General features: G+C 39.3%; 1 protein-coding gene across 5 annotated transcripts in view; it reads right to left on the reverse strand.

Moving 5' to 3' along the window:
• NR6A1 (nuclear receptor subfamily 6 group A member 1) overlaps positions 1-21,064 on the reverse strand; it is a 225,550-nt gene that overhangs the window by 83,710 nt on the left and 120,776 nt on the right. The window lies entirely within an intron of this gene.

The raw sequence follows: 21,064 nt of genomic DNA on the forward strand, positions 1-21,064 counted from the left end.
TATAATATGAATAAAAACAAAAAGGTGGCTAATAAAAACACAAAGTAAAACAACTATTATACACCATATCTCATCCATCAAATTGGCAAAAAATTTAAAATGCTGAGAATATTTCAGTGTTGGAGAAGGTCTGAGAAAATGCAAAGTTGCTTATACTTTGTCAGTGACTGATACACAGCTTGAATACAGCTTACAGTATCTATCAACATTTAAACTGTGCACACATTTTGACCCAAGATCTCACTTTTACTACTCTATTTTACAGAAATACTCATACATGTTCACAAAGATATATGTATAAGGATGATCACTGGAAGATGTTACAAATTTTTAAAGGTGGAAGAAAATATTCATAAATACAGGAAAAGTCAAGAAATAGAGAAGTGATTAAGGAGAGAAGAAACCAGACTTTTTCTATCTTACCTGGTCACTTCCAACTCATTCTGGATTTTAGTCAGGCTATCACTCAGTTAATCATTCAGTCAGTTCTTCCCTCCCTACTGCTATGTGCCTAGAATGAAAGTCAGGCAGTAGATAGGCAATTCATTTCTGATCACCTGTAGAGGCCTCCCTTGGTCACTTCTTTACCCAATGACTTGGACAGAATCTCTAGCACACCAAATGCAGGCATTATCCTAGTGTTAAGATCCTTTTGAAAATGGAATGAAGGACAGCAACGTACATCTTGGGGCAGGGGGTCAGAGGTAGGTAGGTAACACAAGCTGGCAGTGACTTTCAGAGAAATTTGTAACTATCTGTTGATTTCACAGGAACAGACTATCTCAAGTGCAAAACACACTTTTAACAATTAACTCATTAGTGAGCTACTCCTCCTTGTGTTAAACCCACAGCTGAAAGCCAAGTGATTGATCAAAACCTGCTCAACCAAACAGCTGCTTGCAGGGCCCCGGGGCCCTAGGCTCAGTCTGAGAAAGGGTAATGAATAATCTATTCCATCATACCAGTAATGATATTTTTTCCAGAGCTGAGCACAAGGCCTGACACCGTAGGTACTGACATGTAGGGACTGTTTAAGAAACAGGGCTGATCTTGCACTTGCATGACCCTTATAATGAATATTGTTTTAAATTTTGCAGTGTAAGTATCTCCTTTGCCTCATCCCAGTCTTGGCCCTTTTAAAAACTGAGTAATTTACTTGTTAAAAAAAAAAAGGATTAAGACATATGAGTTGATATTTTTCATTCCCATCCAAATGTGGTATGATGAGATGCTTAGTTTCAGAAAACAGAAGTTTTCAAAAGGCTCCTTTCTCTCCTTAAAGCTCTTTACAAAAAGAAAATTCTCAGAAAGATCAGTTAACTTGAAGGCTGTCACCAGCCCACTGGGCATCATTTGAGGTGTAGAGACCCACAGCACAGAGGCCAGTCAGGCCCTCATCAAACCACACAAAATATGTCTACATTCTATCAGCTCTCCTCTATTATAAAAGATCCCATGGGTAAAAGACTGCCTAGAAAATTCCTGTTACAGTGGAGCTGCCTGTTTTAGGCACCACCTTACTGTCCCAGAAAAATCAGGTCTGGAGGAGGGTCACACATCATAGAGATGTTTGCAGCAGACCAGTCAAATGTCTAGTATTTGTTTCAGGAAAAAAGAAAGATACATTTACACACACACACACACACACACACACACACACACACACACAAAATAAATACATACATACATACATACATACATACATAACACAACACTAATGAAATGTATGGGCATACTGTTTTACTAACAATATAAGTGAAAATATCAAAGGGAATCATCCTAGCTTTATATAACTAGTTGTGAAGACTGTAGATTAGCCATTATCCTATATAAGAGATACCTCCCATGGCTGCGTTGGTATACTTCTACATGGTTTTTATTTTGTGATAAATATTTTCATTCTTCTATGTTGTCATTTACATACCCAATTTTAGCAGCTATAAGCACAAAGCTGAAATTCTAGATATTTAAGTTTTATTATTTTGCCACTATAGATAATGTTACAGTGAAAGCCTCTATACTTGTATATTTTCTAATGCCTGCTAAATTACTTCCATAGCAAAGACTTAGAACTGGTTCATGAAGTTGGAGACTACAGAAAGCTTTATGACTCTGATTCCATATGGCCTTGTCAATTCCCTGAATAATCAGACCTATCCCAACTACTGTGGATATCCTGCAGTTTACCAGAAGAGGGCAGCATCCTCCAAACTAACAGGGCCTCAAGAATGAAGACACCAAGCAAGAGGACTGGAGAGGGAAGGGTCAAAAGACACAAGCAAAATCTACATGGTAGTGCTACCAGGGCTCCCAAGATCTGGAAGGTGTGACAGGTGCTGGCTCCTGCGGGATAACGGGATCATCCACAACTAACAACATCCAACACTTGTGTCTTTGATTTCTTTACTGGCATCATAATGGCAAACTTACCTTCCCTTAAAGAGGTGTCTAGATAGTGCTATACTGGCCACAGGGATCATGCCAACTTGGATCCTGCCAGCAACAGAGATGACTGGAGCCTTACTCCTGGGGAGACTGAAAAAGAGTAGCACTAAGCTGTTGGCCTCATTCTGGCAGTTTTATTAAAAGAAAGAATGGAAAGGGTGAACACTTATGTACCACAGATGCCCAAGTTCTTGTCTACTGTCCTCTCAGCTTCACTCTAAACTAAGCGGGAGGCCAGGCAAGAAGACTGCAGGCAACCATGAGGTGAAAGACAGCCAGCAGGCCATAGTATGTAGGGTACAGGACAAAGACAATGGAAACCGCTGTGACTGAAATGTATCAGTGTTCATTTCAGATCATCAACAAAGTGAGTCATTCTAAATTAACCTGAACAATACTGCAGCTCTTGAGAGCCCAGATAAATGCCAATCCTTATCTATCAAAAGACTGAAAAACTACTGTTGAACTAAGCATCTGAAACTAAGCATCCCAAACTACCAGCTATTCACCACTGCCCCTCCTTGATAGGTTAACTTCTCTCTGAAACATTTTTATGATTGTAGCTTACATTACAGAGATAATAACGCAGCACTGATGAGGGTGGAAAAACAGGCTTTCTTCTATCTTAATTGCAGGGGTAAGGGAGTTAAGGGGGCGGGAGGGGGGTATATTATTTACCACCTTTTGGAGGGGAGGGGAATTTAACAACACCAAAATCTAAATGTACAAACTCTTTCATTTGGAAATTTCACTTCCAGGACTTGCAAAAGTAAAGCCACAAGTAAGCTAAGTATTATACAAGGATATTTGCTGCAGTCCTGTTCGTAACAGAGAAGAAATAAAAGCAATCTAATATCCACTAACAACAGATGGATTAAACAAATCCTGGCGTATACATTCATGCAACCACAAAAAATAATGAGAGATCTATAAATCTGCCATGAAACAATCTCTAAGACAAATTAAGTGAAATTAAAGCAAGCTACAGAATAAAATAAATATAGGACTTCTGCTTTTAAAAACTGCATATTTTGGAAAGTTTGGAAGACACTACAACAGACTGCACAAGCTCTGCCACTTACTTAAGTATGACTTTACAATGAATCCTCAATCTTCAGTTTCCACATCCATAAAATGGGGGAGGAATAATATCAAGTTTACCTATATATGAAATAATCAAACTGAACTGAATGCACACACACAAACACATCAGAACAGTGCCTGGCACGCAGCAAATGCTCAGAGCACTCAGAAGATGATAATAGTCATTACTACTACCAGTCATTACTACCATCACCACATCTGGAAGCATAATTAGGGAGGTGACTAATGTGCCAAATATATACTTCCGTATATAAAGAATTTTTCAGAACAAGCATGCATTACTTTTATAATTAAAAGGTATCCTTATACTCAAAAGAAATGAAAACATATGTGCAAAGACCTGTATGTAAATGATCATAGCACTATCATAATAAAACATTGGAAACAACCTAAATGTACAGTACCTGATGAATGGATAGAAAAAATGTAAGGTATATATATATCCATATAATGGAATACTATTCAGCAACAGAAAGAACTACTCATATTTGCTATGACATGGACAAACGTCAAAGCCATCACGCTAAGTGAAAGAAACAAGACACAAAGAACACATATTGAATGATTTCATTTATATGACATATCCAGAAAGACAAATCTATAAGGACAGATCAGAGATTACCTGGAAAAGGAGTTGGGAATAGAAGTAACAATAAGAGAACAAGGGATCTTACTGGGATGATAGAAATGCTCTAAAACTGATTTATGGGAATGGTTACACAACTTGGGTAAATCTACTCAACATTATTGCACTGCACAATCAGAGTCAAGTGTGTAAATAAAATATGCCTCAATGGATTTGTTAAAAAAAAAAGTTGGGGAAGAAAGATCCTTTTAACCATGCATTATTTTATTCTCATAAAATGCCTTGCTCCTTAGAAAAGGACTTTCACTTGCAGTATCCAATTTGACCCTCACAAACATCACATGAAGTAGACAGAGTAAGGACCATGCCTTTCAAAGAGAAAAGAAAAGTGATGCTCAGAGAAGTTACGTAACTAGCCCATCGCCACTGCTAGCAAGTAAAGCATTTGGAGCCCACGTGCAAAATATAACTAAATCAATAAATATGCCAAGACTGTAAGATTCCAGGGATAACCACCATACATTGATCACACTTTGGCTTAATACTGAAGGACAGGAGTTTTTTTTAATTCTTTAACTTTTTGAATAAATTTACATTTAAGAAATTTTTTGTTAAAGTTGCTTTCCCCCCCCCTGGCTAAACATGAGACTTCCCAGAAGCAACAAGAAATTTCCAATTCAGTAGCTCATAAAATACTCATCACATAGTGGGGATTCAATATACACTTCTAATGTCTATGAATAATAATTATAAATTTCAAAAAGCTTAATTTGAACATTATTGCAAATACATCCTGAATTTCATCTTGTACAGAAAGACTGGAGAGCAAAGGACAAGAGGTAAAATTCAAACCATAAGCCATATGGAACATTCTCTCTCTTTTTTGGGGCGGGTGGGTGGGCAGATAGTTTGTTTTTGGCAACCATTTTTGCTATAAAAAGGCTGCCTGCATCAGCAGTCTCTTTAGACCTTTCCAGAACCAGGAAAGCAACTAAAGCCCAGTATGATCAACCAATACTTTCCCACATCTTTCTCTTTACTGACTGACTACATGCAGAGAGCTGCAGTAAGAAAGAACTGGTTCTGTGTGAACTGGTTCTCAACTGGGTTGATAATGTGAGTGGATCTCCCTCCCTCCCAATTTAAAGATGGAAAAATAAAGGGGTCCTGGGTGGCTCAGTTGGTTGGGCATGTGACTTCGGCTCAGGTCATGGTCTCACAGTTCATGAGTTCAAGCCCCGCGTCGGGCTCTGTGCTGACAGCTCAGAGCCTGGAGCCTACTTCGGATTCTGTGTCTCTCCCTCTCTGCCCCTCCCCTGCTCATGCTCTGTCTCTGTCTCTCAATAATAAATAAATGTTAAAAAAAAAAAAAAGTTAAACATGGAAAAACAAGTTCGAACAGGCAAAATGATAGCTGCCTTAGCATTTTCTGTTGATCACTGCTAAAAAGATCAGGGCTCTTGAATAACACTCAGCACTAAATCTTGGCAACTGAGATAATTTTTCTCTTCAAATTTTTATTTAAATTCTAGTTAGTTAACATACAGTACAATATTGGTTTTAGGAGTATTATTCAGTGATTCATCCCTTACATACAACAACCAGTGCTCATCATAACAAGTGCCCTCCTTAGTACCCATCCCCAATCTAGCCCATCTCCCACCCACCTCCCTCCATCAACTTTCAGTTTGTTCTCTATCATTAAGAGTCTCTTATGGTTTGTTTCTCTCTCTTCCCCCTCCCGTATGTTCATCTGTTTTATTTCTTAAATTCCACATGAGTAAAATCATATGGTATTTATTTTTCTCTGACTGACTTATTTCACTTAGCATAATACACTCTAGCTCCATCCATGTTGTTACAAATGGCAAGATTTCATTCTTTTTTTGATGGCTGAGTAATATTCCAGTGTGTGTGTGTGTGTGTGTGTGTGTGTGTGTGTGTGTGTGTGTGTGTACAGCTTCTTTATCCATTCATCAATCAGCGGACATTTGGGCTGATAATTGAGGTAATTTTACCTAATCATATTCTATGGAAAAAAAAAAAGTCCCAGAGATAACTGGTAAACTAGAAAAGATAGAAGATCAGGAAATTACAAATTCTGGACCATTCTAAATTATTTGGGATTTATTTTTGTCTTCACACCTGATATTCTTTATGAACTGGGTACCAAGAGAAGGTGAAGCCAACAGGAAAAAGCCACAAGCCATAAATAAACAGGGTTTTGGAATTCTGGGCAGACCAAGAAAAGTACTGGAAAATCTAACCAAAAAGCAGGAAGTAGCTCAACTCTGGCTCCTGGGGCCTTCTCATAGAGATGTAGATCCTGAACAAGCAAGGCACCATGGACAAGTGGGTTCAACTTTTACATGATTTTATACACAGAAAGAAACCGTGGGAAACTCTTTTTCATGAGGGCTCCTGGGTGGCTCAGTGGGTTAAGTGTCCGACTCTTGACTTCAGCTCAGGTCATGATCTCACGGTTCATAAATTTGAGCCCTGCAACGGGCTCCACGCTGACAGCCTGGATTCTTTCCCTCTCTCTCTCTCCCCCCTCCCCCAGCTCGTGTGCTTTCTCTCAAAATACATAAATAAGCTTAAAAAAAAAAAAAAAGAAAAGAAAACAGTTTTTAGAGGACTCTCTCAAAATAAGTACACATGAAAAAAAAAATGTTAAGAAGTAAGCCTGGTTTAATTGTTCTAGCCCTACCTCAGTTATACCGAGGGGTCTTCAGGGAAAAACCATTTATGTCTGCTTACACCAGAGAGTTGAAGAACAGATGTCAAACTCCCCACTGAAGCCTTTTATTCCTGCAATTCTTGGGACCTTACTTTGTGCCTGGCACCGGTGCTGATAAATATTTTGTGTATCGTGTCACCAAAATCTCCTAAGAGATCTGTGGAAGTAAGCTTCTTATTCTCATTTCAGAGATAAACTGAGGCTCAGAGAGGTTAATTCCGCAAAGATCTAACAGCTCACAAAGGGCAGAGATAGATTATGAACCCAAGAATGTCTGAGTACTAAGGCACAAGCTATTAACTAACATGCCATAGTGGTGGCAGCAATTAATAATAGACCTTAAAGGTATGGTGACTTACAGAAGAGAGAGTCAATCTATTTGTGAAGATTTCCTTCTTGGCAAATGAAGTTCTATTTTTCTTGAGGGCTGTGGCAGTTTCCTTGTACATGGTGGCAGCAGTGGGATCCTAAGCACAGGCTGGCTAGGCTAGCAAATCAAAGCACTCTGTCCTTAGATGAAACTATTACTTTCTGCCATTTCATAGGTCAGTTTTCCAGTATCAAGTTGAATACTAATAACACTTTTTTATTTCATTCTCTCTCTCAAAAGGTAATACTCCAATTAGTTTCATATTAGGCATCTTTTCTTCCAAAATCCCTGTTGGCATCATGTGCCTGCCTAGCCTGGGGATGTGCAAAGACAGAATGCTGGGGTGGGAGTTATCCTAGGACACACTGACTACCTACATAGAAGTATGAGGCTGTTTCCCAAAAGCTGAAATCAAGAAAGTAGGTCCCCTGACACAATAGTTTCTCCAAACAACATGAAACAACTCTTTGAGATATTAAATATTGTTCAGTCAAACCTTGCGATTTGAGCCTTGCCATTGGTTGAGTCTCTGCAGTTTGCGCAGTGCCCTGGGTTTTGCTCCAGATCCGTCACATTGCATTAGTGCCCTTCCTCCTCACTGCCTACAGAAATAACAGCCTTGAACATGGCAGCACAATCCATTTGTCCTGCTCTAATTACTTTTTGACATTACTCTTTTTGCTGCTAACGTCCTTCTTCCCTCCCCCCACTTTTTTTCCCTCTGTCCACCACCCTCTCTTTCTGCCTCAGAGCATCAGTAGAGTCATCTGAAAAAAAGATCTTTAGGTTCTACCAACGTATATTTTGTTAAAACTCTCTTTCACAAAATGGTTCCAAGGAGGAGTAGGATACTAGATGCAAGAAGAAAAGTCACCAGCCTCTCAAAACCATTTCCAGAATTCCCCAGCTGCTACAGACAAAATGGCCCAGAGGTGAATACCTGGGCTTAAAGTTACAGGATCTGGGCAAATTGTAGCTCTGCCACTCACTAGCTGTGAGATCTTCAGCAACTCTCCTAATCAGTCTCAGTCTTGGTACCCTCTTCAGACAAATGGGATTTTATATCTACTCTGATAACCTCACTTGAGGTTGCTCAAGTGATGCTATGAAGTTCACTTGAGGTAATGTATGTGAAAATACTTTGAAAAGAGCTGTAGTCATATTAATAGGCCCAAAAATGATGACCAATATTGACAAGGATCTCTAATCTTGTGTTCTTCATTGAATCTAGTGGGACAGTTAATTTTATGTGTCCACTTGGCTGGGTCATTGGGTATCCAGATACTTGGTCCACCATTATTCTGGGTGTTTCCAGGAAGGTATTTTTGGATGAGATTAACATTTAAATTGGTGGACTTTAAGTAAAGTAGATAGCCTTTCACAAGGCTGGGTGGTCCCCATCCAATCAGTCAAGGCTTAAACAGAATGAAAAGACCAGATGGGCTTCCCATGAGCAAGAAAGAATTCTCCCCAGAAGACTGCCTCTGAACTTGAACTAGGAAATCAGCTCTCTTGGGTCTCCAGCCTGCCAGCCTTTGGAGTGAAACTGCAGCAAGGGCTTTCCTGGGTCTCCAACCTACTCTACTGGCTCACTGCAAAATCATGTGAGCATTTCCTTATAATAAATCTCTACCTACCTACCTACCTACCCACACACCATGTTGGTTCTGTTTCTCTGGAGAATCCTAATACAACTAGGATACAGTTTTGTTTAGAATTCACAATGACCATCCTATGCTCTAATAATAAACAGAAATGTCATGCATAAATCCAGAGGTTTATCTCCAGAGATTTTTTGCTCCAGCATAACAGATCTTGATTTACAAATTATATATGTTCCCAAAGTCACTTTTATGCCGGCTGCCTAAAACTTAAAAGGCTCTTCTCAATAATAAAATGGAACGTAAGGACAAAGATTGAGAAGCTGTCCTTACAGGAATAATAGTGATTAATACATGTGTTGTTGGCTAAGTCCAAGAATCAGTATTGTTCTATCTAGAAAACACTTTCGGAAGACAAGAATACAATATTTGAGTACTTCCCATGTGCTAATAACACTGTACTAGGTGTTTCACATATATTGCTTTATTCAACACTGAACACTTATAAGACAAAAACAATGTTTCCCATTTCTGCAAATGACAAAACTGAGCTCTGAGATGATATGTTTTGGCATAGAACACACAACTAGAATGTGATATAGCTGGGATCAGATGGATACCACTGACCTACTCGTCTCAGACTAGAGAACAGACACATATTAAATAGTCTCTACCCTTATTTAAAACAAAACAAAACAAAAGGTGGGGTGCCTGGGTGGCTTAGTTGGTTAAGCGTCTGACTTTGGCTCAGGTCACTCATGATCTCACGGTTCCTGAGTTTGAGCCCCACGTCAGGCTGGCTGCTGTCAGCACAGAGCCCACTTTGGATCCTGTGTCCCCTCTCTCTCTATCCCTACAGCTGCTTGCACTCTCTCTTTCTCTCTCTCTCAAAAATAAACATTAAAAAAAAAAAGGGGGTGTAGGTGACATACCTCTTTCCCTTCCTCCACTCTTAGATGTGGGATGGCAAAAAGTTTAAAGGGTAGAACACAAGAAGCACTGGATGACTGCAGGCTTTGGAAACCCACAGGCTGAGGGGGTTCCTGTGAATGTCAAAGTAAGCAGTTCCATAATAGCAATAGATTGGATGTAAAGAGCAACATCTTCACAAGCAGGAGAAGGGGTTTTTGTTTTGTTCTGTTTTGTTTTGTTTCTTAAGTAAGCTCTATGTCCAACATAGACATGTCCGACTCATGATCCCAAGATCAAAAATCGCATGCTTTACTGAATCAACCAGACAGGTGCCAAGAAGGTTTTGCTTTGTTTTTTTTTTTTTTAAAGGAAAGCAACAGAAAGTGCAGTGGCCCCAATGAACTAAATATAGATGGGGTAAAGATGGTGTTGGAGGGAACCATGTTTGGCCTTTGATTTAATTTTAGTAGGTCAGCACATTCTCTTTGCATTGGCTACCTCAAGTGCAAGTGACAAGCCAAGCCAAAGCTAGGCCAAAGAGGCCTTTGTCTCATGCAGTGCTTCCCTTTACCCACCTCAGATGGCCCTTCTGGATCCATCCTTAATTCACATTCTTCCTACCACAATTGGATATACTTAAAAGGGGAAACTAATTCTGCATTTTGTACTGTTGTACAGAGCCCACCAACCAAGAACAGGAATCTGCAAAATGACAATGATGAGTAAGGAAAGAAGAACTGTTTGCTATTGGGTCAAACAAATTCAATCTCAACTACATTAAAATAGGCCAAGTAGAAACCAGTTGCATAAGAAGGTATTTTCCTGAAACAAAGTGTGACGACTGGTTATTTAAACGTAATTATTGTTGGAATCATATCACTGGTAAAATGTTACAATTCAGGTAGTATCAAAACATACTCTTTAGAAGTATCATTGATCTTTAAATCCTGGTTATTAAAAATCCACATAATCATGATTTCAGAATCACTCTATAAGAAGATATCATTATCCCATTTTATCACAATGAAGAAATTGAGGCTCAAAATGGGAGTCAAATGCCCAAGTAGTCAGAACCGACCTAAGTCCAAGTTTTGAGTGTTTTTTCCTTTCTCAAGGACATTTCCCAAAGCTATCGAGGTCTTATCTATTAGGCCCCTCACTGTCTTGAGATGCACTGCTGCTTCTAACTTCCTGCCATTTCCTGGGAGAATAGAATGGTTTCTTCCTGTTATCTTAACACATCATTCTGTGTACAATGTTGGATACACACACATACTGTAGTTGTAGCTTCTTAGACATTCCAATGTAAAGAATGACAAAGTCATGCCTGCCGAGTTTTAAATCATTGGCATGGTTCTTCTAGATAAAGTAGTCACTGGCCTAGGTAAGATTAACCTCCAGTGATGTTGATTTTTTTCCTCCAAATTTTATGGCAACTTTATCTCATTAACCGTTTGTTAAACTGTAAACACTTTGTGAACTAAAAGCAAGAGGCTTTTCCAGAAAACTTTTGAGATGCTAAAGCTGTAAACCATGTTTTCTAAATTTTTTCACTCACGTAATCAGGTGAGAAAGTAACAGACCCTGCAAAATGACAGCTCAAAATCAAAACAAATATGAGCACAGAACTACATGTGAATTCTATTTTACATTACAGTACCTACATAAAACCCCCCAAAATCATATTGTGAATCATTATACCTTTCTGAACTTAGCCATTCTACTTGTGCCAATCAGCTGCTTTTTTTTTTTAAAGTTTGTTTGTTTGCTTGCTTATTTATTTATTTATTTATTTATTTATTTATTTAAGTAATCTCTATACTCCTTGTAGGGCTCGAACTCACAAGCCCAAGATCAAGAGTCGCATGCTCTTCCGACTGAGCCAGCCAGGCACCCCCAGTCAGCTTCTTCTTGAAAACTAGTAGAGGTTGCTGACCATAGGGAAAGAGCATGGATTCTGAGATCAGAAAGACCTGGGTTCCAATTCTTGCTCTACTATTTCATACTTTTGACCCTCAGGCAAATTATTCGATTGCTTAAAAAGTCTCTGTTTTCTCATACAAAATAGGGATACCATCCCTTACCTTTTATGGTTATTAGAAAGTAAATGAATATATCATGCAAGCACAGTTGCTGGGATACAAATTTGTTCAATAAATGGTAGTAGGTGCTTAATAAATGCTTGTTATAAATTGTTTTTTAAAGCCCTATAAAGAATGTCTAGGGGCGCCTGGGTGGCTCAGTCAGTTAAGTGTCCAACTTCAGCTCAAGTCATGATCTTGTGGTTCCTGAGCTGGAGCCCTGCATCAGGCTCTGTGCTGACAGCTTAGAGCCCAGAGCTAGCTTCACATTCTGTGTCTCCTTCTCTCTCTGCTCCTCCCCCACTTGCTGCACTGTCTCTCAAAAATAAACATTCAAAAAATTAAATTAAAAAGAATGTCTATTGTTCCTCCTAAGACCCAGAGAGAGGAAAATGAAAATTAGCTACATGATCTAAAGTAGCAAAAACTTATTTCCACTTCTAGTATTTCTGCATCTTAGCATTTATTTCTCCCGAATTAGGTAGAATACAGCCACAGCTGGAGGTTGACTTTATGGTGAAATATCTGGATAAAAAAATCTACATCAGTTGATTAAATTAAAAGATTTTAATCTATGAACTAAATAGACTCCAAATTGCTCCAAAGCACAACCACTTTCTACACAGCTTGCATTTCTACAGCATAGCTTTAAAAGAAGTGAAACCACTCTGTAATCCCATAGATTATGTCTAAAAATAGAATGATGAGCCAGCTGTCAGATGCATACGTTGTAGGGGAAATGGGGCCAAGAACCTCCCCCCAAAGATCACTGCAACTCTACTGGCACTTGCTTCAGTAAAAATGAAAAACTGAAACCTGTTCAATTCCAGCAGCTACTGCTTTCTTTTTGGATTAGGACAAGGGTTTCGAATTCTGAAGATTTGTGAGGACTGTGAAATCTCCCCAAATTTGCAAAGTGCTATTTTTAACAGGCTTATAACAGAAATGTCATGTGTGATCCGGAATTACTACTTCAACATAAGCCCATTTTTAAAAATTTTGCTTTTTTGTGAACTCTTCCTTCCAGAGTTATTTAATCTTAAAAAAAGAAAAAAGGCAATTTGATCAGGACTGGGTTATAGACAATCTTCTACACAATATGCCTCTCTGGGGCCTCAGCTTTCCCACCTGCATAATGAGAAAGTTGTGGGACATATCCATTTAAGGATATTTTTCAGCTATGATGCTCTAGGATTTTCTGAGCCTTAAAATTTCCAGATAGGCTGAACAAAAGACAGAACAACACACCTTTCCAACTAAGCTATGTTTTGAGCTGTTTCAGTCTCAATTCCGTAAGCCATCTTTCCACCTAACCAAGGATTCAGCAACCCCAAAAAGGTAAATAGAAGGAACTTCAAAATCTTTTCTGACTGTTAAGGAAGCATAGGGACAATTACTATGAGTAAAGGTGGGAAGTGTCCTGGTGAGAAGAGAGGAAAGTGGTATCTGCCTGAAAAAAAGTGGACATAGGTCAAGGTAGTACTGCTTGTGTGCTATGTAGGCCACAAATGCATTCATTCAAATACTTACTTAGTTGAGTGCCTACTATTATGCAACTGCTACTTTTTTTAGATGCAAGGGATAGAATGGTTGAGTTAATGACAGATACACTCCTAACACAAGTCTCACCCACTCCTCCTCATGGCAGGCACAAATCCTGCCCCAGTCAATTCCAAACCCTGACCCTCAAAAGTCAAATAGAAAGAACATAAAAAGGTTCGGCCTCACATCTGGTACACTCAATACATGCTGAGTGAACCTGGAGAAATACCTAGCTTACTCTAGTGCCTTTGCAAAGTTGGCAGTTCCAAAGAAAAACAATCACTTACTGAGTTTGAGTGAGGAGCTATTGAGTGAGATGTTGGGGATCAAAATACTACATCAGCCATTTTTAGCACTCGCTTCTTATTTTTTGTTTTGTGGGCTTCCCCCCCCCCGCCCCACCCCGCCCCAGGGAATTGTATGTCATTAGTCAAAAACTGACAAAGTAGAGGGGCACCTGAGTGGCTCAGTTGGTTAAGCATCTGACATCTGACTTTGGTCCGGGTCATGATCTCACGGTCCATGAGTTCAAGCTCCGTGTCAGGCTCTGTGCTGACAGCCCTGAGCCTGGAGCCTGCTTCGGATTCTGTGTTTCCCTCTCTTTCTGCCCCTCCCCTGCTTGTGTTCTGTCTCTGGCTCTCAGAAATAAATAAATGTTAAAAAAAATAATAATAAAAAAATAAAAAAACTGACAAAGTAGAAAATGCAAGAGAAAGAAAGCCTAGTGTCAGAGTTGTCTACTTTGTACTGTGGCTCAGGACCGAAGGGATTTCCTTGTAAAGGACCCAGGTTTGGCCACCTAACAATGTCCCTGTGTGGACAATTAACCCAGCATGGGATGTTTCTTCCTCAAGACTGACTACAGGCTTGTTACTTCCTAAACTTCAGACACACTATACATTGTTGAAACAATCCAAGGACTTCATGAGCATGTTCAATCATTCATTCAACAAATATTTATTTGGGTGCCTACAATCCTCATGATAGGGATTCACAGCAAACAAGACTGGCATGGTCTCTGCCCTTACAGACTAATAGAAGGGACATACATTAAGCAATTATGTAGAGAAACATTTAATGATAAGTATGATAAGTGTGACAACTATGATAAGACAGATAAGATAGATAACAATGAAGGGACCTAACTTGGCCTGGGAGAGGTGGGAAAATATTCAAACAATGGATTATGAAAGTGGGCAAAGGCCAAACTATCCATAGAAAAGTCAAACACATGATTTCTTTCTAAAAAAATGCTAGCTTTTTCTGCTCCTTAAATCTTAGACACATCTTTCCTCAGTGCTCATGGCACCCTGTACTTCTTGGAATTAGTAAGCTGATTTTACTGTAACATGACAACCACTTTTATGAATCTGTTTCCTCTACTAGACTGCAAATTTCTCCAGAACAGGTCCCTTACCCAACCTATTTTGGTGTCTCTAGTACCTAGAATTGAGCTAGATCCTGAGTAGGCCCCAAGAAAATGGTAGGTGCAGGGTGCCTGGGTGGCTCAGTTGGTTAACAGTCTGTCTTCGGCTTGGGTCATGATCTCGCAGTTTTTGAGTTCAAGCCTTCCATCGGGCTCTGTGCTGAGTGTCTCCCTCTCTCTCTGCCCCTCTTCCACTCCTGCTTTGTCTCTATCTGCCTCCCAAAAATGAATAAACGTTAAAAACAAATAAAAAAAATCAAAAGAAAATGGTAGTTGCTATCATTATAATTGCTGTTCTTCAGATTGGTTATTACACAAATTATGCAACTTTGTTCTTATTCATTGAGCTCTCTCTCCCACTTGGTAGAGAAACACCAATAAGTGAGTCCCAAGAACTGATCACCTGCCACTGATCCCAACACACGCCATTGCTCTCAGTTCCTTTCTAGTGGTGATTTTTTCTGTTTACACACGGATGATTCAGAGCTGTCTTTTCCACTGTGCTATGATGACTTCCAATGCAAGACTATCAGCCAAGAATAGTAATGCCTTAAAAGGTAGTGATACAAAGATCACAAGGTAGGGCAGGGAGAATTAGGACACAGCTGTAGTGTTCTGTAGGCTAAAACATAGACTCAATGTGTCACAGAAAATTAAATCAGAGGCTGAATGTAATTCCCAGTATCCTGAATAAATATAAGCAGGGCCCCTGGTACTGTCACTGCCCACACTGAGGCCATGCTAGGTCTTCAATGACATCCAGTCCTATGCCCCAGGATCATCCTAAATCAGGGAGGCAAGGTCACTGATCCTCCAGGCCAAATTCTACAAAGCTCCAATTGCCCCAGACAGAAAAAAGAGGATGCCAACTGCTAAATCCATTTTGATAGCTAGAGGAGGATTAAAGAAACTGCACACATGGTGATGTCCAAATCTGAGCAATGAGATTAACCTCTATGTGGACTGCCTATACCTCAGAGAGTTTTAAAACACAGATATCCACCAACACATTTTTCACATCTAGGCTCAAACTGAAAGGGAGCTGCAAGTGGGATGTAGTAGTGCACTTTGTTCCCTCAGTATTCTAGAGAAACACTAAGACAGGGTCACTGTCTTCCAGAAACTGTAGGAGAGACAGACCAGGAAATGATCTATAGTGCCACAAGAAGAGCACAAACAAGGTGCTAATGGGAACACACAAGCAGAAGTGATAAATTTATGGGAGTGAGGGGAGATCTAACAGAAACTTCACAATCAGAAGTGGCATTAGAGCTTAGTTTTGAAAGAGTAGGCTCCCAATAGGCAAGAAGGGGGAGGAAGTGGAAAGTGCATTCTAGGCAAAGGCAATAGCATGTACAAAGACAGAGAAGCATAAAAGCATTGTTTGTTCTGAAAACACAAGTAATTTTGTGTAGCTGGAGTTTAAAGCATACAATAGTGAGTGGCAGGAGAAGACATTATAGGATGTTGAAGGTCAGACCAGGAATGGTCTTATATAGTAGGCTAAACAGTTAAACTTCTTCCTGCAGCTAATAATATCTATTTATTATTATTACATCTTATTTATTTTATTATATACCTACTAGGTACTAGGCATGCTGTCTTATACGCTTCACTACATTTAATGTTCAAAACTCTCCCATATGGCTTTTTCCCTTCTTTGTATACACAAAAAGGTTCAAGAGAGGTTAACTTTCTCAAATTAGATCTGACTTCAAAGACTACCCAAAATCTTACAAAAAAGGATTCCAACTCTAGGTCTCCAGACTTCAAACAACCTAGGGCTCTTTCCTACATACTACAGGTTATGATGTTAAGTTTCAGAACACTCTCACTTAGCTCTACAGCAAACCGAGTGTTATAAAAATGTTCAAGGAGCCCTTGAAATCATTGGCATCAAACTGAGTACATTCACCTACTCTTTCTTAGCAGTCTCTAAAACACAGGCATACTAAGAAACCTAAGATCAATTTTCCCAATGGTCCTTGTCTGAAGCTTTTCTCTCTCCTGACATTACTTCAGCATTTGACATCAACAGCTATTTCAGGAAGCAATGTAGCCAGACTTCCCAAAGCAGAGACAAGATCAGAAGGAGATTGTGGCTTACATACGACCATCTGACACCTGGTGTCCATGAACATTCAGTAATGAGGAAACAAGGCTTTTGGGAAATATGTCCAGGCTCTGAAGCTCATTAGCTGGTTGATTTTGGTCATGCTACTTAAACTTTCTAAGCCCCAGATTCCTCATATCTACAATATATTAATAAACATACTTTTCAGGATAGCTGTGAAAGTTAGAGAATAATGTAAAGGGAAGAATCAATGCTTAGAGCATGATAGGCACCCAAACCTGCCTTTCCTACTTAGGTACATACTTAACTAGTATTCTGTCTGCCTAACCCACTGGAGTTTTGTGAGGTCGAAATGAGGTGAGGTCTATGCAAGTCCTAAATCAAGTAAATTATAACTGACATTATAACTAAGTTTAAAACACTGCTCCAGCCACAAGAATGAACAGTTTATAATCCTTCTCTTCAAGGGACTAATTTTCAGATAAGGAAGCTACAAGTATATAAATGAATGTAATACTGGTAAGAAGTAGTAAGTGCTAGAAGAGTGGTAAAAATAACTAACATAACTGAGCATTAACCATGGGCTAGACCTAATCTAGGTGTTTTATATGATCTCATTTAACACTAAAATGAGACCTACAGAGCAAGTACTATTTTCTTATAGATGTGGAAGTGAAGCACATGACGCCTAGGTAGTTTGATTAAGTTTATACAACCAGTAAGCAGTAGAGCCAGGATTTAAATGCAAGAATTCTGATTCCAGAGTGCATATTACTAGAGAAACAGAGGTGTGAATTAAAGAAGTGGAGAAATAACATAGTTACAACAATGGAGTCTAATAATGGACCAACATTCATTGTGCACTCAGCTTTCTGCCAGGCCCTGTGTTAAGTACTTTACATGCAAGCTTTCACTGAATTCCAAAGCCTGTGAGCTGGATACCATCCCAATTTTACAGATGAGGCAAACAGACTTAACGAAGCTAGGTTACTCGCTCAAGGTCTCACAGCTAGTTACCAACAGAACCAGATCTCACACGTAGTCCTTTCGGTGTGCAACGCAATTACCTGATGTTTTTTTATATACATATACAATAAGCATGCATACAGTATTTTGAGTAAAAATAGGATCACTTTATTTTGTGATCTCTAAATTGTCGGATGAGCTCAATTATCCTTTTCTGCCATTAAAAATAACCTTTTACATTACAAGAGCAATATGAATGTTATAGAATACTAAAAATATAAAGAAGCAAAAATAAGAAAATAAAGCATGTCTCAGAAACTTTGAAAAGGGAATTATGGAAAACTAGTTAGGAAGACAGTTCAAGGACTGACTGCAGCACTCTTGGCCTTCAATACCAGGCTGGAGAACCAAAGCTATACTTCTATACAATGGAAGACTGTGAGCAGAGCAGCAGTATAATTAGAGCCTAATGCTGTGTGTAAGACAGACTTAAATGGAGAGACAAGAGGCAAGAGGATCAGCAGGAGCCCATTACTGTGGTCAAGGTAAAAGTTAAGGTCCTGATTTATGAGCAGGCTGCCTATCATAACCACTGTAAGCTCAGACTGAGTCAGAGAGACCTAAGTTTGAACTTGGTTCCACTATTTACTTGCTGTGTGACTCTGATTCAGTTACTTAAGCTATGTGAGCCTCAGTTTTATCATCTGTAAGTGTGGATAATAAAACCCATGTAAATAGTTGTCGTGGGAGCTAAAGATGTGAAAAAATTAACATGATTTAGGTTTCTCAACTTCTACACGATTGACATTTCAGGCCAAATAATTCCTTTTTATGGGGTTGCTGCCTTGCGTATTACAGGATATCTAGCAGCATCTCTGGTCTCTAACTAGCCCCCTTCCCCAGGTTGTGACAATCAAAAATGTCTCCAGACACTGCCAAATAAACTCTAGTTGAGAACCATCTGTCATAGTTTCTGACATATAAAATGATCAGCAAATGTAAGCTTTAAAAAATGGTTGCAGGGAAGGAAGGGAGGAGAAGGTGGTCGAAAGAAGACATATAAAAGACAAAGACTAAGATGACCAAATTGGCTGGGTGACTGGATACGGAGGCCACGAAAAAAAGAAGGTAGCAGAGCTGACCACAGCTTTCATTCTATGTGATTCATGCCACCAAAAGAAGAACAATAGAAGAGGATGCAGATTTGAGGAACCAGAGCGATACACAAATGGAAATATCTGAAAGGCATTAAGAATTCTGGCCTGTAGTTAGTGAGAATGGTCAGCGTAGGTCTCCGTATCAAATATTAATTTTTTTTTAACGTTTATTTATTTTGGGGACAGAGAGAGACAGAGCATGAACGGGGGAGGGGCAGAGAGAGAGGGAGACACAGAATCGGAAACAGGCTCCAGGCTCCGAGCCATCAGCCCAGAGCCCGACACGGGGCTCGAACCCACAGACCGCGAGATGGTGACCTGAGCTGAAGTCGGACGCCCAACTGACTGAGCCACCCAGGCGCCCCTCCGTATCAAATATTAAAATCGTTCTTTATGTCTCCTGAGCTTTTATAAGGTTTCAGTTTTATCTAACAGTTCCAAAATAAACACTAGTCACATGCTTAACTGTAAAGCTCTCAGGATAAACCTAAAAGAAATGTTTGGCAATGATTATGTATTGCCTTTGACATAAAAAAAAAAAAAAAAAAAAAAAAAAAAGATAGTCTATTTTCAGGAAGAATTATACTGTAATAAAAAAATAAAGCAAATAAGAAAAATCACTACATGGGACTGCAAACTGGTGCAGCCACTCTGGAAAACAGTGTGGAGGTTCTTCAAAAAATTAAAAATAGATCTACCCTATGACCCAGCAATGGCACTGCTACACATTTACCCAAAGGATACAGGAGTGCTGATGCATAGGGGCACTTGTACCCCATCGTTTATAGCAGCACTTTCAACGATAGCCAAATTATGGAAAGAGCCTAAACGTCCATCAACTGATGAGTGGATAAAGAAGTTGTGGTTTATATATACAATGGAATACTACTCGGCAATGAGAAAGAATGAAATCTGGCCATTTGTAGCAACGTGGATGGAACTAGAGAGTGTTATGCTAAGTGAAATAAGTCAGGCAGAGAAAGACAGATACCATGTGTTTTCACTCTTATGTGGATCCTGAGAAACTCAACAGAAGACCGGGGGGAAGAGAAGTGGGGGGCAGTTACAGAGAGGGAAGGAGGCAAACCATAAAAGACTCTTAAAAACTGAGAATAAACTGAGGGTTGATGGGGGAGTGGGGGGAGGGCAAATTGGGTGATGGGCATTGAGAAGGGCACCTGCTGGGATGAGCAGGTGTTGTATGGAAACCAATTTGACAATAAATTTCATATTAAAAAAAAAAGAAAAATCACTATTGATTTGTGCATTTGTACAAATCTCACTCTTTTTTAGTTTTCCATCCTTTTACTGGACAACTGAAAAATAGGTATATACCAATAATCTGGAAGATTAAACCAATTTCTGAGCTTCAATACGTGCCACATATTTTAGAGACACTGGTAAAAGAAAGAGAAGTTGAATCCAAACTGATGTGTGTTCAAATTCCAGCTGCATGATACCTTTAGAAGTCAGATCTGACTCTAAATTCTCCAACCCCATGGCAACTCTTGCAGCCTTTGCCAAGCCACCTGAGCAAACAAGACTGCATCCCTGCTCCTCACCTGCTATGGAGTCTACATCAAGGCCTCTCAAAGAATTAGCCAAAGCAGATAGGCACTGGAGCTGATCTGAGGCATCTATCTATATACTGTACTTTGGATTTTCTAGGAATATTCTGTTCTGTGGTCTCCATGAACCAACGTTCTCTAAATTCCAATATTCAGGAATTCAAAATAAATCTCTCAAAATAAAAAGTCCATGTAATATCATGACACATATGTCAAAACCAACAGAATGTAAAACATCACAAGTGAACCCTAATATAAACTATGAATTCTGGGTGATAATATTGTGTAGGCTCACTGACTGTAACAAATATATTACACCAGTATGGGATATTGATGAGAAGAGTTGTGCAGCAGGTGTGGGAGAGGGTGTATGAAAATTCACGGTACTTCTGCTCAATTTTGCTATAAACCCAAACCCTAAACTTGCTTTTAAAAGTCTATTCGAAGTAAAACAAAACAAACAAAAACAAAACAAAACCAAAAAAAACAGGG

This window comes from Panthera leo, chromosome D4 (genome assembly GCF_018350215.1).
Source record: "Panthera leo isolate Ple1 chromosome D4, P.leo_Ple1_pat1.1, whole genome shotgun sequence".
Taxonomy (NCBI): Eukaryota; Metazoa; Chordata; class Mammalia; order Carnivora; family Felidae; genus Panthera; species Panthera leo.